This window comes from Ciconia boyciana, chromosome 2 (assembly GCF_034638445.1).
Source record: "Ciconia boyciana chromosome 2, ASM3463844v1, whole genome shotgun sequence".
Lineage (NCBI taxonomy): Eukaryota > Metazoa > Chordata > Aves > Ciconiiformes > Ciconiidae > Ciconia > Ciconia boyciana.
In genome coordinates, this window is record NC_132935.1 from 102,357,548 (window position 1) to 102,362,905 (window position 5,358).

Below are 5,358 nucleotides of genomic sequence, written 5' to 3' on the forward strand. Positions count from 1 at the left end.
CTGGTACAAATAAAACTTCAGTTTGTAAGGGTAGCTTTTATGTATTCTTATACGTTGGCCTAGCAAAACCACGGGGAAGTGGCATAAAATCTCTCTCTGCTACTTTCTGTGTGAATAGTCTATGTCTTTTTCCCCGCTTTTATACTGCACCCTGACCTTCTACAGATACTGTTAATGAGCTGTGTTTCATCTCTGCTGCACCTTGGAGTTTATATTTAGCATCTCTGCACATAAACATATCCTGTTCCTTGCCATCCTTGAACACCCACCACAAACTTCCTCTGCCTTTGTCAGTGTCAAGTTCCTTCAAACAACCGCTAGCTATTTTAGACACTTTTAAAATTTATTTTTGCACAACCTGACAATGCTCCTGCTTGCTCTATTTCCCATTAAAATGTTTCCATAGGGTCGGTTTGATTTTTTTTTTAAATTCTGATACTCGAAGAAGCAAATCCTGCCTGTTCTTTTTGTTCTTCTCCCCCTGCTCCATTGACATGGCACACAAGTGTGGTACTGCCTTGCTGGTGTTAGATCTGTCCCCCCAGTTCTCGAGACAGGCACTAGAGTTACGGACATAGAGTAGAATGGCAATGTGTAGGAAAAGCTAGGAGATGCCTGGTGCTATTACAGGTATGTGAAAGTATTCAGACATCCAACAGACAGACCACAGAAGCACATCCTATCCTTCTGTGTTGAGGACCTGGTAGCTGTGATCTGAAGACTGGCTTAATTGAATGTCCTATCCCTCAGTCTCTGGAGGAAACTATTTTGGTAAAGGTCAGAAGGTAGAAAACTTACAATCTTACTCTGTGTTTATTGCTATTGCTATTGTGCTCTACTTCTGTGGAGCATTTAAAACATCTGACATTGTCCCAGGACTCTTTCAGATGAATACCTGTTTTCTTACTAGGACTGTGCCGTGCACTTCTGCATTAACTTCAGTATAGTTTAGCTGAGTAGCTACATTCAGCTGCGCTGCTTAGCTGCTTAACCAAGACCTGAAGATAGGAAGAATAACAGAGCCCTTGCATTTTCAGAAGTTTTCTCTGGGAATGAGGGAGTTGGTATAAGGTAGGATTTTTTTCTTTAAATCTGTGCATGCTTTTTAAAAATGTTACCTTAACCAGATGCCCGGTCCTTGCAGTGCTAACATCACTAAAAGTTATCTGAGTGGCCCGAGTAGTTCACTTTTTTCTCAGAAGTTATCTCATCTCATGTTTCACTGCTCTCCTAAGTTTCCCAAATGTCGTGTTATTCAGCTTTTTTCACACCCCTGGCCAACTCATCAGCACAGTCATTATCCAACCTCTCGAGCTGATCTACTTAACACCTCATTAAAAAAAATATGTTCAGCTCATCTTTCACTGCTCTTCACTTGTCAACAAGTCCTGTTTTTCCCCTTTTACATGCAGTCCTTTTGGTGCTTAATATTTGTCAATCATTAGTTTTTACCCTCTGGTGCAGTTTTCTCATGCCGCTCTTACTAACCATCTCATCTATATTGTATACCACTGCCTTTTTAGCTTACATGATATATCTATATATGGAATTTTTTTGTTCTTGTTTATCCTTGAGCTTGAATGTTAAAGCCAAGGCATAATAGCATATTCAAATATATCCTTTGCCATTGTTTTTTAAACAATATGTATATTTTAATAAATATATTGCTATTGCTTTGTTGTAGTTGTCAGAAACTTTTTGGTTGAACTTTTCCATAGAAATGGTTTTCTTACTTGGCTGGATGATTCAATATTTCTTTAAAGACTCCACAATTATTTTTGAAGGAAACTTGTTAAAAGTAAGCTCACAAATAAAGATACTGGAGACTGGGGTTTTTTGATTTATTTTTTTTTTTTTACTGTGAAGCAGTTAAAATCAGAAAGTTAGCAGACAATTTTTCTATTTTTTTCTCAACAGAAAACAATTAGGATTCAGTGATACGGAACATGCCATCCTTACCTACAGGTAAATGCTGACTTTGTAAAGCTGACCATTGTGTGTTTGAGTAGCCAGAAAAATAGCAGTGATGTTTGTGGCTGTCACGTGAACATGAGACCAATAAGGTTTCTGAGAAACTGGAATTTCCTGGTACCTGACAATGTTCAATTACTCCCTGTCCCCCAAGTATCAATGATAGTTTTTCTTTCATGAAGAATTCAGGATAAATTTTCGTTGTCACTTTGCCCATGTGAAGATTACAAGGGCATAGTGAACAAAACTGAGCATCGTAGGACTAGATAGGAAAATCGTAAAACCCCCAAAATATTTCAAAGCATTTTCAAAGAGATCCAGGTCTTCAGTAAGCTTGATATTCTGGTGGCTTCTTTGGTTCCTCCAATACTTGGTATAGTGAAGTATTTTTATGCAGGCAGCTTGCTTTTCAAGGAGATACCTTAAACATTTCTGCATTTAGTGCACTGAAATGTTAAAGCTGTGGGGTTCTAGACACAGACTACAGTCCTGGATCAAACTGTTGAATTCTTAGGAAAATTTTCCTGCAGAATCAGCTTAGCTGAGCTCAGTTATGACTAGAGTAGAGTAGTTCTCATGCTGATGTTGCTGTGAACCTCAATTTTAAGTTCAGGCCTGTATTACCCCCATTAGCCTGAGCAAGAGAGAAATGCTTTTGAGTACACAAAGGAATGAGAAATGAGGAGGAAGCACCACCATAGTACACTCTATACCCCTGCTACATCCTTTTCCTTTTTCTGTCTGAATTTTGGCTAGAACTGAAAATCTGGTCTTCATTTTTAATACTTTGGAAAAAGGATAGCACAGACAATTTGACCCCAAGGAATACGTTCTTTCATTATTTTCCATCTCATAGACTGTTACCTGTACAGGTCCTGAGCAGGAAAACATGTAGAAAAGGAGGAAGTCCCCAAGCAGAGCGTGCTTAGAGGAAAAAAAAATAACTCACCATAGTCAAACCAACATGCTTGGAACCCACTATGAAATCTCCATAGCACTCCAGGCAGAATATGATCATTTGATTATGATAACATGAGTGTGCTTTTAAATAATTCCCTGTCATAGTTAAAAAGTGAAGAATAACGAAAAAGGTGAATGGGAATGATGGAGGACGATATTCTGACTATATCCATCACCTCTTAGCTGTACCTGTCTGTTTATGCATGCCATCAATGTCATAACAGCAACTGTCTTCAGAGAGGCTGTGCATAATGAATCCTTTAGGTTGACAATCTATTGAAGGCAACTGTTTGATTCTCTTTCTTGTTTTTTTACAAAAATGCACTTAAGATGGCTGATGACTTGACTTTTATGCTTAGGGGACTGTTAGCTGCACCAGCATAAATAGTTCATTGCTATAACTATGCTGGGGCTATGAAAAAGAAGAGGAAAAAATATTAGCACAGCAAATGTCTCGAGGGCTGAAGTATTTTTTCCTTCCCTGCCTTGCTCAAGAGTGGGAGCTACCAAGTACTGTGTTGCTACCGTTGCCATCACCCCACTGCAATAGCTCCCATTATTCATAGGAGGGCAGCTGAGGTCGCTTCCATGTGCTTTGTGCAAGGTACCCTACTATTCATCCCTTACAGTCCTCTAGACTATGAGCTGTAGCAAATGGATTAGGGAAACAGTCTATTCCATCTCCATGAGGAGATTTGACTTTGAGTTGTCCTTGTGTTTTCTAGTGCAATCTTATGTATATCATGAGCAAGTCTTTTGAGCTGCCTTAAAAGCAAAAGATGAAACAGCTTTTTTTTTTTTAATCAGATTAAAAAAAAATATATAGGAAGACCAAACATCTGCTGGATTGTGGAAAGCTTCAAACACATTTGTAGATGACTAAAGCCTAAGGGCTTTCACTGAAATTGCAATATAGTTTATTCTTGGCAATTAGATGGAAACTGGCCATACTTCAAATATGACATAAAAATGAAATGTCCTCCACATCAAACTGACATCGTAGTCTTGGAATACCTGTTGTGTTACATGCAATGTTGTTTTCTTTTCTCTGTCTTTTCAGCCTCAATACTCTGATCAATAAATGCATACCTAGGCAGCCATGGTGACAAAGGACAATGTCTTTCCTTCAAATAATTGATGTTGAATAGAATGCATGAAACATCAGCTAAATTTGTGCATCTTCCATTCAGTGGTGGGTACTTCTGCACTCCGTCTTTCCTCAGCTTCAGCTAAATAAAGGATTTGCAGGGCAGATGCAGAGAATGCTTTGCAAACCAAAGGACATGTCCCTGAACTACAATTATTTTGATTAGTTATGAAAAAGTTAGGGAAGATCTTGGGCTCCTTAATTGAAATGCTGTAATAATTTGATTGTCCAATACATAGAACAGAGCGTTTGCTGTGCTCTTTTTTGATGGGATGATCTGGAACACTTCATGAACAAAGCGAAACTATAAACAAGAAGTGTTTGTGTTTGTTTTTTTTTTTATTCAGGACTGCAAAACATCTCATTCAGTCAACAAAGTGAAATAGATGATAGAGAACATGCAAGCATATTTCGACAGCAACAACAAAGGAGAGAATTTCATAGTACTTACTAAAGCTTGCCAAACTGTTAGTTTTCTTAGAGCTGTTTAAGTTCCACAGGGGCACTGCTTCTTCCAGTTTGGCCACATCTACTTGGCTGTTCAGCAGCAATGCACTATCTTGTATCCATTACACCTACCTACATTATGCTTTGCTTATGCCTTGCATTGCATTAAAACCGTATAAAATATTCATTAGAAGAACGTGGAAAACAGACACATAGGCACTTCTTAAAGTAAATGGAATTCTACTACCTCATCTGGAATATGTGGTCATATTAATCCTCTACTCCTTCAGATATGTCCCTGCATCTCACTGAATGTGAAGATATAGGAGGATTACCCTTCACTTTTAAAATGTAATAAATAATTTGTCTTTGAAACAATTGATTATGAAATTTATTCTTAAAATGCAGTTTTCCTAGGGAAAAAGAAGAAAAAGTCTCAGGCTGGGAATCCAGAACATCCAGAGAGAGAACGTACAAAAGGTGGATTAGCACTCTGACACTGTGAATATTTTAGAAAGGTGGAAATATTACAGAGTGTACTATCAGAAGTTAATATGCCAGGTATGGTTGTTCCTGCGTGATTTTATTCATGTAAGAAGTTGTGACCTATTACCTTTCAAAATGTAAGACTTGTTTCCACTCTCTGCCTTGGTAGTGGAAACGGGTTCTTTCAAAAGTAAATATCATTTACTCTTGAGCTAAGCCCCCTCCACCTGGCTCCTTCGCCATGGAGGCAGTATAAAGGGCCTTGCAGCGTCTACATTATTTGACTGAGCACGATGTTAAGATCTTTCCTTTAGTGCAGGTCCAGACCAGTGTATTCATTTGGTTTT

The 5,358-nt window shown here is 38.3% G+C and overlaps 1 long non-coding RNA gene across 1 annotated transcript; it reads left to right on the top strand.

The window, feature by feature from the left end:
* The first annotated feature begins 985 nt into the window (after window positions 1-985).
* Window positions 986-4,128, top strand: LOC140647030 (uncharacterized). The gene is made up of 3 exons (XR_012040641.1): window positions 986-1,071; window positions 1,918-1,965; window positions 3,992-4,128. It is a non-coding gene; the product is annotated as an uncharacterized lncRNA (long non-coding RNA).
* Window positions 4,129-5,358: the final 1,230 nt, after the last annotated feature.